The sequence below is a fragment of the Planococcus citri genome, chromosome 3 (assembly GCF_950023065.1).
Source record: "Planococcus citri chromosome 3, ihPlaCitr1.1, whole genome shotgun sequence".
In the NCBI taxonomy this organism is placed as follows: domain Eukaryota; kingdom Metazoa; phylum Arthropoda; class Insecta; order Hemiptera; family Pseudococcidae; genus Planococcus; species Planococcus citri.
The window spans coordinates 47,615,869-47,628,952 of record NC_088679.1 but is presented as its reverse complement, the minus strand read 5'-3'; the positions used below and the strand labels follow the sequence as shown (position 1 = coordinate 47,628,952).

At 33.5% G+C, this 13,084-nt stretch overlaps 1 protein-coding gene across 5 annotated transcripts in view; it reads left to right on the top strand.

The window, feature by feature from the left end:
- The first annotated feature begins 3,010 nt into the window (after window positions 1-3,010).
- LOC135840903 (protein sickie-like) overlaps window positions 3,011-13,084 on the top strand; it is a 92,156-nt gene continuing 82,082 nt past the window's right edge. For 3 of the 5 annotated variants that reach the window (XM_065357656.1, XM_065357657.1, XM_065357652.1), the window contains exons 1-2: window positions 3,011-3,305; window positions 6,271-6,302. The gene's annotated coding sequence lies outside the window, so the exon portion shown is untranslated. Of the gene's footprint in view, window positions 3,306-3,422; window positions 3,490-6,270; window positions 6,303-13,084 lie in introns of those variants that run through there. The other 2 variants (XM_065357653.1, XM_065357654.1) reach the window with 2 other exon arrangements.

Sequence of the window (13,084 nt, the reverse complement as noted above, 5' to 3'; positions counted from 1 at the left end):
AATTTGTAAATTTTTAAAATTGAAATGGAAAGCACTAAAATAAAACAAATGCAAACAGGGACAAAGAACACATGAGAATTCGGTATTCCGACCATTAGGTTGTTTTGTATAAAGTATAGAGAAAGACTCCTAGCGATGGTAATTCAATAAAATTATTGGAGATTTTGCATTAGTTGAGCGGCTATTTCTTTTAGCAAAAATCACTCTTTGTGGTTGAAGAAATATAAATTCCTGGGAATTTTACTTCTTATTTATCAAAAAAAAAAACAAAAACAAAAAAAAGAATATTATGAGAAAAATATAGAACAAATCCATGAAAAATATAATAAGTAGATAGTACTTACTACATAGAATAGGTACATGTTGTTTTTCAGTTTAAAAAAAAAAAAAAATGATTTTACTTTATGGAGTTTTGCAGAACATTTTGGCCAAATAATTTAAATTTTTAGATCAATACTTATTCCTTCCCCTCAACTACAGCTCAAAATTGTATTTTCAAGATGAAATAGCTCTTATAGGTTAATCACATAGGGACTAGGGTACCTACCATACCGTAATTAGGTATGTCAGGTATGTGATTTTCTTTGCTGGTATACCTATAATGACAATAGAATTGAATTGAACAACTAATTTACATTTATACATTATACATACAATAGTTGGCAAAAAGATTATAAGTACCTACCTGAACCTGAATCTGAATTCTGAACCAGAAAACAATTTTTTTTTAAATGGTCAACGGCCACATTGCTAAACATTTGAAATTTTCTTGGCAATTTGGCCTAAAAAAGTAAGCAGGCGCCGTCATTGTTTTAAAAAAATGCAACCAAATAAAATAAAAAGTAAAATAATAAATAAAATGAAAAATATTATGAATTTATGAATAAAATGAAAATTATTTGAAAGCGCCAGCCGCCAAGCGATGACATTGGCTTGAAACTTATAACTTCACCAATGAAAACGTCTACTCATATGTATGATAATTACCTTTATACGACACCAGATGGCGCTCTTATTGAGTGAAAAGAACGTAACAAGAAATTCGATTCAGAAAAATTAAGAACACGAAAAAACTACTCTTTGACAAAATATTTCTATTTAAATATCAAAATTTGAACCATAAAAAACATTACACAAAAAATCCAAAATAAAACTAGGTGCATACATTTTTTTAAAACACCTCACCTCACAAAATAAGACGATGGGTACTAATTTTCAACTTTTGTTTCAGCAGAAAAATCGAAGCATTGCTTGAAATTTTTTTTTTTAATTTATAATGAGATACCTACATTTTATAATTTTTTTCTCGTTGATAAAAATGACCCTTGAGTAGGTACCTAGGTTATTATTCGAAAATTGTTAGGGTTACAAATACATAGGTACCTGCATACAAATGTTACAAGTTTCGTGTTGGATTTCTTTTACAGACATTTTAGGACCCCAAATTTCTCAATGGTCGAAATTTATGAAATGAATACAATACGGATTGTCTTTCAATTGACTTGAAAATTTCGAGTTTCATCAATAATGTTTAAATTTGAAAAATAAGGAAACATTTATAGGTACCTATGCATTAGGTCTACAGGGTGCCCAGAAATATCGAGTACCCCAAAGAAAGTTTTTCATTAAAAATATAGGTTGGCAACCTGAAATAGATGCATATGATTGGTGGAATGTTATCTCTCCAGTCCAACAACCAATCATGTGCTATCATTATTATCATTCACTGTGACCAACCAAAGTATTTTAGTAGAAAACTTTTTTAGGGGTACTCGATATTTCTGGGCACCCTGTACTTATTTCAGTATTACTGGTAATGCGTAATTTTTTTTAAAATTCTGTTCGAACAATAAATACGAGTAGGTACCTAGTTAGTTGGTGGCAGCTGGTAATGCAGTAATAGTAGAGAGAGAAATTTTTGCTAGTGCTTACTTTTTGAAATGAACGATGGTTCAAAGTACATATTACCGTAAGTATACGAAATAAATATGGAACAGGTAGAGGTACCTACGTAAAAAATTCACAATTTTTATATTCAAAATCCTAAATTTGTCAAATTTTCAAAATCGAACCCGCCTTCCTATATAGCGTCCGTCCCTGTTCTAGATACCTTAGGTGCTGCGTTTTGGTGACCGATGTTGATGTGAGGGCAAGGAGGAAATTGGTGGTACCTAATTGAAATTTATTTCGTAGTGTTGATTGTGGTGATGAAATACCCAAGTATCTACTTATTTACATACTTAGGTACCATAACTTATGTGGCTTGAAATTACACCTTTTTTTTTGGACGAAAGTATTCAATATTTGATCTGTTCCTCTTGCGTTGAACTGCTGCTTGTTGGCAATTATTTATGCAAATGCAGACGTAGGTACTTATTCAAAAGAGCCATCGTCAGTACATCATAAAACTGTAATTATTCAGTGTAAAAATCGATGCCCACCGAGGCACCGATTAAACAACAACTTACGAATGTAAAAATGTATGCAATCGAGCTCATCAATTAAAACACTCAAGTACCTACATAGATGGGTAGGTAGAGGTACTATAGGTACCCATCATTTTATCAAATAAATAATACTTTCAAAATTAATCGTATACCTAATACCAAAACCAGTCAGTCAAACTAAATTGAAGCCTTTTATTATATTTAAAATATTTACCCACCAATCGCAAAATGTTCCATAGCTGTTTTAAACATAGGTAGGTAGGTAGGTACATGTAATTTAGTAAGTAGAAGTACTTTACTATAGGACCATTTTTTCATCTCGTACGAATTTAATTACGGAAGATACGAAGAAAAAAAAATCAAAATTAGATCGCGTATGATATTTTAACCCATAATTACCATATACTCGTATTTTACGTGAATGTGAAATGTAGTCTCAGGTGCACACACGTTCGTTGAACTGGACGCATATAATATGAATCAAGTGACGTCATAATGCGGTGGCGAAGACGCAGTCGCCGTGTAGTGTGTAGTAAGATGATCCTCGCGAGGATACTCAGAATCCTTCACTTCATTCTACGAATGTTTTCACAACAGCAACGCTGTACTTTCGGAAGTTCGTGAACCGTTCAAAATGTTACGCGTTTCAGTCGTTCGATTGTTTTAAATTTTTTTTCGATGTTTTTTCCACTGGCGCCGGTTTTGTTTCGTGTTTCAGCCGTGTCAGTATCGGTAATGCGGTTAATAATTTTTTAAATCGTGATAAATTGTCCGAACGTGTAGTTACGTGTTGTGTGCATGCATTTGTGGTGCAACTTCTATTCGAAGAAACGAGTTTTTCCATCTTTTTTACTGCAAGTAAGATGATTTTTACTGCAATTTGATCGATTAAGTGGGTAATTTTTTTAAATATGAAAGAAGTGTACGTATAATCTGCGTCAATTTTTGCGATAATCGTGTAAATATTATCTGTAGTCTTTTGAAAATGGATAGCCGGTGTCAATTTTTTGCTGACCGACCGCACGCAGCTCTTCGTCAACAGGTATTTCATTCATTATCACCATTATAGCGTGAATGAGTGTTACTGGGCATGAGTATATGTATGTACGTAGTGAGTATAAGTATGAAATTCATTGATTATATGTAATTTATTTTGCTAGAGACTGAAGTTTGATGATTTTTTCCAAGTGGTAGTTTTTGATATGACGTCTTAAAATTTTAATTACCTACTTGAGAATAATAGGTAGTGGAAAAACTTTGATGAAAGGTGCGTGGATAATGCTACAAAAATGTGAGAAGATTCAATATGCATTAATAATGAAAGAGAAATTATGTTTATTCCAAATACCATCGTTCCTCGTTCCATGAAAAAATATTTTTGGTTCTAAGGTTTCCCTATTTTTCTTTCATAGAGGAACTGTGGTAATGTTTACTGGGGAGAGGAGGATGAGGGAGTATTCTGATAGAAAAGTATGAGTTAAGGACTGATGGTAACCCAAATGAAAGAACATAGGAGTGTTTATTAATTTTATTTAAAATATCCGTATTCATTTGTTTATGTATAGGTACCTATGGAAGAAACGTAACAAAGGCTCAATCTAATCAGTCCCTTAGGTACCTTCAAAATTTAAAATGAAATAAAAAAATCTTATTATACTATTTGATTATTTGGGAACAAATTTAATTTCAAAAGCTGATGGACTCTGGATTCATTTTACATCAAGGCCCCATCTCGTGCCCCATCAGATCTACAAATCTACAAGATCCGGAACTTTGGAGTCTCCTGAAGGAAAATCTCCACTCCTCTGAGAGTTCATACCTTCCTGTTCCTTTTTTCATGATTTCAAAATGTTAAAATTCTAATTCCTTGTGTAAGGAAGATATACCTTAGATACTCATCCATTGATGAAACATATGAAACTATTTTTCATTGGTATGTTTTTTGTACCTTTTTAAAAATTTGCAACTTTTTGTGTTGAGTTTTTAAATGTTTTGATGTTATTTTTTCTTCAAGTTGACCCGTATCTTTTTTAGTAAGAGGTAAACAATACCAGATGGAAGAGGGAGAAGAGAAGGAAACAATGTTTACTCGTCAAAAAAAGCGATATGTATGGATATTAAAAACTGGTCTCTACACAGATGCTAGATTTTATCACTAGTATTGCATTTTTCAAAATTTTTGGACCCAAAACCCCTTCTCTAGAAATTCAAAATTCGTATGGAGAGCAGGGAATCTCCTGAGTCAAATTTGGGCTCAGACAGTTGAATGTGTAACTGTGTCATAGACCCTTTCCCTTTATAAAATGAACACTTAGGTACTACCTAGGTAGGTACCTATCTAGCAGTTGTATGGATCAATTTCCTTTTATTATTTTTATAAATCTGCCCGGTGTTATGAAAAATTTGAGTTTTCTTCTTTCTTCTTGCACGAATTTCAAAACGAAGGAAGAAAAACATCGGTAGGTGAGAACTAATTTTATAAACGAGAAAGGAAAAAAAATGCACGAAAGAGATTACGAAATCCGAATTTCGTAATTTCGGTAATTTCTTTCCCTACTTTTTATACCCAATAAATTTCGTTAACGAGAAATGATCTCGGTTACGTAATTGGGAATGGTAAAAATGACTTCTGGAATTATTGTATTCATTTCGTTAATATTGTTTTATGATTCGCGCAGCTTCAACAGATACGATTACTCGTATAGCTGGCGGAAAACCATCTATAATTTCTCGCCCTCATTGCCGTTATGTTTAATATCTTAATATGTCCGCGAAGTTTGTCGTACCCTCTTGTAAACGAATTTACAAGATGGAATTCGCTATCCGTGAATTATTTGGCGAGCTTAAAAACTTAACTTGTTTTGAATTTAAGGTTAGCATGTAATAACATGTTAAACACGAGTGCAAAAATATAGCATAACGTTTCCTCCTAGGGGAAATTTTAGCGACGCTGAAGGCTTTAATTTTCGATATTACGTCGCGTTGCGCTGGTTAACTTATTTAAAATAATTTTTCGAGGGAGATATTGAAGTAGTCTTGAATTAAATTTGCAAATTTATGTCCAGAAAATGAATTTTTACGGTAATAGTCTTTTTTTTGTGGGGCGAAAAAATTTGCGTATGCGGTATAATCTCATTAGAATTTAATTTTTTTCATCTCTTTGAAAGGTATACGAAGGAAATGAAATTTCACGGTTTGTACTTCGCTCCAATTTTGGCAATAGGGATATAACTTTTGAGTACTCAGCCTTCCTAATATGATTGCGTATTATGTGGGTAGGTATTTGGTGCTACATATATACCTACGTATACGATTATATTGTTTCAAAATGTTCGGCTTTCATAATCGGACTATACATCAGTTAATACCCCGCCTTGTTAGAATCAATTCGATGATAAATGTACCTAAGCGTGAAAATAGAAATGCATTTTGGATAAATAGATATAGGTACTACGTGAAATAGCCTTCAGGTGACTCATCTAATACAAAAGCTGTGTTGCTAAAAATTAATTTGTTCGTGTGAAAATACGAATAAAACCTCGAACGTTCGATTGATTTTTTTTTAAAGGTTCAATTACCTCAGATCGGGTTGCGCCTTTGATAATGATACCTAGGTACTTTAATTAAGTACTTACATCGTATCGTATTATGATTACTGATTACAAATTGAATTGTTTCTAGTTATAGGCAGGTGTAGGTTGGTGAATGGGTAGTGGGCTAGTGGGCATTAATATTATGTGTGTACCTATGTAGTAGAGTTCATAGTTTTGCCTTCGAAGAACAATACCTTAATTTCTAACCTTTTTTTGAATGTTTGTTGCAGATTTTCGATTAAAATTATGAGCTAATTAAGCGGTAAGTACTAAGTACATAAATGGAAACTGAAGATTCAGTAAAAAAATTCACGTAGCATTCTAAGCTTTAATCAGTGCAGAAAGAATTCGATTCCGGAACTAGCCAATAATCAAATAAATACCAAAGTAATTCATCCCTTTCATGGTTTTCGGAATTGATCCAAATTTAGCTTGTACCTATTAAAACTTGTGTTATGTAAGGGTAAAACGAACACACATAAGCACATTATTGTGGTGAAAATAGGGGGTTTCATTTTTAAGAATACGAAACACGCTTTAGGGCAAATTCTTCTTCATTACAAATCGAACAAAACCGAAAAGGCCTTCGGGCATTGTTACCTTGTTCGTGAGCTATTTACAAAGCCTATTAGAAGTTCGATAGATTTTTCATACCTGAATAAAAAAATGTAATTTGCTGCTGTTCGTGGCGTGTATAAGATTACCAATGTACTCATATGAGTATAGGTAGTAGAGTAGGTGCATGGTTTTAATATATGTACAAGGTCTATATGGATGGGAAAATGCACATTTGGAATTTAATAATTATACATTTTTTAGGGTAATTTATCCGAAACATATAAAAAAGTATACAGCTAACGCGTACTAAAACGTATACATAGTAAGAGCTAGAAATTTTGGTTCTCCTACTGGAAGGAAACTATTTTTTTTTGAACTGATGCCAACTTTAAAGGATTTTTGGGGCGCTAAAAAGTTTCACTTTGCATATTAATTTCGCGTTTATGTTTTAATTGTAATTAATTAAGAGAAATGATACGATTTAAAAATGAGTAGATACCTACCTACCTATCTATTTATGCATTTAACAAAAAAATTATCTTTCACTGCAGATTTTAAAAAAATTCCATGTAAGTATACTTTCCTAACCACCAAAGGAGTGCGACAGGGATGTATACTTGGCCCCATTTTTTTCAACACTCTTGGAAATGGGCTATGACTGAGAGAGACTCTAGAAGGATGGGAAGAAGAAATAGCACCACTTGGGGAAAAAAGAAAAATTTTTAATTTACACTAATTTTTAATCTTTATTCTTCGTTAGGTAGGTATGTCATTTTTTTTAGACAGAATTGCAATTTTTTCCAACATTGAGAATGCAATGTAAAGTATTGGAATGGCATTGCCCTTTTTATCAATTTTATTTCTGAAAAGGCTTCTGTGCATGAAAAATTTTGTCATTAGGTACCTAAGTTCTTCTCAAAAATTTTTGAATAAAATTATAAAATTTGATATTAGATCACCTATAGGTACTTACCTACTCAATAATGTCAAATATCATGCTATACAGTACATATAATGAACGGGAAATTTCTCTTTTCTCAAAGTGACGGTGAAATATTTTCCTTAAATACCTTACCCCGCGGCCCACACATTACCGCAAAAATACTTCTTTATGTAAAAGTTTAGCCACAAGTATTATAAAATTTAAAATGGCAGCGTTAAGTGATTCGTTTCTCATTTCTTATAAAAAGTTAATCGTAAACCAAAACTTCTTAACTAATTTAAAACCTTCGGTACCTACCTAAACTTCCTTCAATTTTGAAACATTTTCGATGCTTTAATATTGAATGGGCCCAAACTCCTCAAGAAGCAACTCTATCTCCGTATTCAATCCAAAAAATAAACAGAGGGAGCTGTATTGACGTTAGTGAAGGTGAAGGAACAGACGAGGGGATAAAAAACTGATTTTCTATACTTAATATAAACCTGGATGAAAATTTAAGAGGGAGTGAAGGCATTTCAGCGTGAAAAGCGTACTCACATAAGCGAGAAAAACAAGAACGCGCGAATTTACGCGGGTTAGTGTACCTCCCTTTTGCCTCTTATGCCAACTACCTAACGTAATTTTGTGCATCTGTCTGAAATCATATAGGGTGGCTTGGCACGTGACCCAAAAAAAAACAACAAACCCGTTCGGGTATTTAAATTAAAATAATAATAAAAACGAATAACTTCATTATGATGACATAGCACAATGTTTCGCCTTCACCTTCGTAACAGTGCCTAATCCTAATCCGTATATGAATATTGTACAGGTAGGTATTATTGGTACACCAAGACGATACGTATGTGTAGGTAGAGGCACACTAGGATAGACAATTTAAAGGCCGAATGAAATCTGCGGGTAACCATTCATAACTTTGGTTTACGTAGTAGTATACATGTAGTACAAAATACGAACGAATGTAATCGAGTTAACCTCTTGAGGCAGCAACGAATGTGAGAAGTTTTCAATATATACTTATGTCGAGAGTAATTTAATGCCTTGTAATAAAGGGTTCGAAGTTCAATAATTATTCAAATGTGCGATGTAAAAACATTCATCAAATCGAAGGGGAAGTCCTTTACAGTTTATAAGTTTGAAAAAACCATATCCCTGTGGCTGCCGCATCGCAGTAAGCGGAAAGAAGCAGGAAATATTTCGGAAGACGGCGCGCCACGCTTGCTGAGTCGCGGTGTTCTCTCTGCTCCCTTATTTATGATGGCAGTTTAGCTCAATCTGCGTCTCTTGTTTTGTTTGTGCAGTTTACTATAGATAACTCGATCGGTTGATAAGTCAATTAAAAAATGTTTATACTTTTTCACCTGCGAAACAAAACGTTTTCGTTAATTTAAATCTTTCGAAGTTTCGACGCTTGGTAGTCGTGGAAATTGAATTAATATCGTTGAGTCCATTCAATCGAGAAATTACCTTAATCTGAAAAACTTATTGGAAATGACAATTGGAGGACTTTTAAAGACGTTTTTATTAGTTTTTATGGGATAATACCTCCTTCCTATGGAGAAAAATTGTTCAATTCAAAATTCTAAAAATTCGGTTTTTGGAGCATATATGTACTATTTTATCCCTTCCAAATCGGTCCAAATTTAAGCTTGCACCGTGCCTGTATACCTACTCATTTGCTTAAAAATGAACAAAAATGAAAAGTTGAAAAATCGTTGAATTCTCTGAACTTTCTAGATCATTAATTTTGATATAATCATCTTTGAGATTTGAGCCATTGTCACTTTGAAAATCAGCTTCGCAATGATAGTCCTCGATAAAATGTCCCCCCAACTTCTTGAATGTCGATTGAACTCGTTTTTTCACCATCATTCTCGTCATCTTGGTATTTTTCGCCGGAAAATTTGTTTTCCTGATGAAAAATGAAGTGTCCTGATCACCTGGTGCAAGATCGGAGCGGTTTGAGGGGATGGAGTATGACTGACAATTCAAATCTGTCGATTAAAGCGTTGGTAATGTGATTAGAGGCTTGATCAACAAATTCAAAGTCACTAGAGCTTTGATCAACGAATTCGAATTGTCAGTCGTAACTACTCTATCACCCCGCAACGGCTCCGATCTTGTACCAGGTGATCAGGACACTTCATTTGAAAAACAAATTTTCCGGCGAAAAATACCAAGGTGATGAGAATGATGGTGAAAAAACGAGTTCAATCGACATTCAAGAAGTGCTGGGGGGACATTTTATCGAGGACTATCATTGCGAAGCTGATTTTCAAAGTGACAAGGGCTCAAATCTTAAAGATGATTACATCAAAATGATCTAGAAAGTTCAGAGAATCCAACGATTTTTCAACTTTTCATTTTCGTTCATTTTTACGCAAAATGCCAGGGGTGGGAAAGATATTTTCGTAACGACCCTCGTATATTGTTTCGAGATCCGAAGATTTCGTTTATTTTACCAGCTGATGCTCTGCTCTTTTATTAAATCTGGACTTGGTATGCACTCTATTTTCGATCATTTGAATCGATTGGTGGTGATTCTGATTTCGAAGCCCTTTGGAGCCCTCAATAGATTTTCGAATTTAACCGTCTTTGTGGCTCGATCCTTCTTTTTGCTTTAAGCAAAAATTTTCAAAATGTATGTTTTTAATTTTATTTTTTGAGACTTAATTAATGTTGAAAAATTAGTAACAGAAATGGTTACCTAATCCCAATTTATAAATGCTGAATTTAATTTAAACCATAAATCGAGGATTCTTTCAAACCTAGAAAATTTAAAAATTTTCTGGATGTTTCAGAGCGCTTCCAAACCACCATCAGTCGATTTGGGAGACTGAGTATAACAAATTTATAAGGCCTTTGAAAGTTCAGGGCTCGAACTTGGGTCTCGATTACTTTCTAAATAACCAAGTTATTATAAAGTTACCAGAAAAAACTTGGTTATCAGTTATTTTTAAAAAAATTTTCCAAATATTGCCTCCTTTTTTTTAAAGAAAAAAAGAACTCGCTTCATTGTCGTAAAAAATTGTCTCAAGAGGCCTTGCATTTCCGCTAAAATTGCCAAAGCGTCGTTTTTGCCAACATATTATTATGTACAATAAAGGTCACTTATTTGACAAAAATTGCAAGAGAGTATCACTTTCACCAGTAATTTCCAGAAAATCTTGCTTTTAGGTAGATTGTCAAGCTTTATTTTGTGTTTTTCAACGATTTTATTCTAAATTTTTGTTTCGTTCTTATATTTATTTTCACTATCACTCTGATTATTAAGTATATCTTTTGTGCACAGTAAATTTTTCATTAAATATGAACTGCCGTTTTTAAATTATCTTTTGTATTATTGAAAGTTCTTTATTAGAAATAGGTACCATTTGCACGATAGAATATTTTTTTGCGACTGGATTTTTTTTAGAGCTTAAAGAACCATCTATCTAGGTAGGTACCTTTCAGCCATACAAAAATATTTCACAATTCAGTTCACCTTTGTAAAATAAAAGCTCCGTTTCGGCCTTGTTGAGCATCAAAAAAAAAAAGAAGTAGCGTAGGCAGGTAGTATGATTATAAGCTGGAAAAGAAATTAACTCAATCGATGTGTTTCTCCGCTTACCTCCTCTCATCAACACGACTGACGAGATGAAAAATTAAAACCCGCCGTCCCGCTGAAATGGCTTTTTGTCAACATTTTTAATTAATATATGACGTCGAGTCAAAATTATTATTGTTAAAGCGGTCTTAAGCGTATTACCAGTATTACGTATAACTACGGGCGCCATGAAATTATACCGTCTTGCATACTTCTACACTTCTCTCTCCCCCTTTTTTTTGTCGGATACAATACCGTCAAAATTGCGATACGTAAACGCATTATTGTTCGTTGGCGATAAATCACGATTCGCTGAGCCCCCGCGGTATCGTTTACATTATGAAAAATCCACCAAGGGAGGACCAATGTACTGTACACTTATTATTACCAACGTGCTGATGGGGAGTTGCGGACATACCATACTCGTACAGAGTGCACGATTATACGAGTATTACCGTGTTGCGATGCAATCGAAACAGTAATCAAAGGGTGAAAAAATTATACCATCGATCGACACTTTTGCCCATCTTGAAACGACCGGCTGACGTGTTAAAATTAAGTAGTACAAAAACGAATTTCCGGTTATTCTGCCACTTCTCAGCGTTCGCGCGCTATCGAAATTCGGATATTTTTGAAAGCAACAGACTGTTGAGCTTGGCACGCTGCCAGAATAATGGTAACGCTACGAAGCCGCGCAACTTTTGGCAAGTTTTATCGAATTAAAAATTTCGTTAATAATTATTTTGTAGGTACTTAAAACTTACTTGGAAATTCTAAGTGAAGTGACGGAGCTTCCTAGGAAATACATATATGAAAGAGACACGTTTGACGTTTAAATGTACGTATTGTTCTGCGGGAAATTTTGAAAAATTCGACGGGAGTGATGGATAGGTATAGAGATACGGCAAAGATGTTGTGTGGTGTACTATACGTGATTGTCAATTCCATTCGTGAGATTTTTGTTTTACTGGTCACCTTCGTCTGTAGAAAAAAGAAATTAATGTGACAAAATTGCTCGCTCGTAAAATGCAAATTCAAGGTTGATATCAAAAATAAAAAGGCTACATTTAAAAAATAACAATAATATGGAGTTGTTGTTGTTGTTTTTCTGTTGCTGGGAACAATGAACCAACAAATCTTTGTTTATTTTGACGATTTACTTAATCGTTATACAAATGGGTTTCAATAAAATTTCTCGCTAGGAATTTATGCATCACGATGGGCAACATTTTTTAAATGGGTCATACAAATAATTTATTCTTAAAATTTTATCATCCTTGGACCATACTTTCATTTTTCAAATTAGGTACTCTTAAAAATTGAAAACAAATTAAGTAAATTTATTCTTCTAAACAAAAACTTTTTCATAAAGAAATTTTCTCCGAGAAGTGGTTTTCTCAAATAATGAGTTTTCTTCGTTACAAGTTTTCATTTTTGAAATTTTAGTTCAAGAAGAAATTTTGTTTTGTGACAAACAATTTTCGGAGAGAGGTTTTTTCTCTTTTTTTTGTGAAGCGAAAGTTTAATAGATTCTGTTCTATATAAAGTTTCTATTTTCCCTTCAAAATGAAGTTCGCGTTTTTTCTCTCCAAAAATAGAGCTTGCTACTCTCTTCTAAAAATAAATGAAGTCACAAACTTTTTTTAAAAACGTGGGCTCTCTGGAATCCAGGGAAAATTGCCCTCTTTTGTCCCCTTCCCTCCTTGCCAGTGGCACTGATAACGCTTAATATAATCATCACCATAATCAATTTGCTCAATGATTTTATTTAATTCTTTTAGCATAATTAAATTTTATTTAAACATATCAATATCCCCAACATTCCTGAACGTTTGAAAAACGTAACTCAAAAAGCACAATTTATACTTGCCTGTAACTTCTTGGTTATGCTTATGCAACACCTCAATACCTAAAGAAAACCTCTACAGTTCTTACGAAGTGATCTATGGCCTGATCA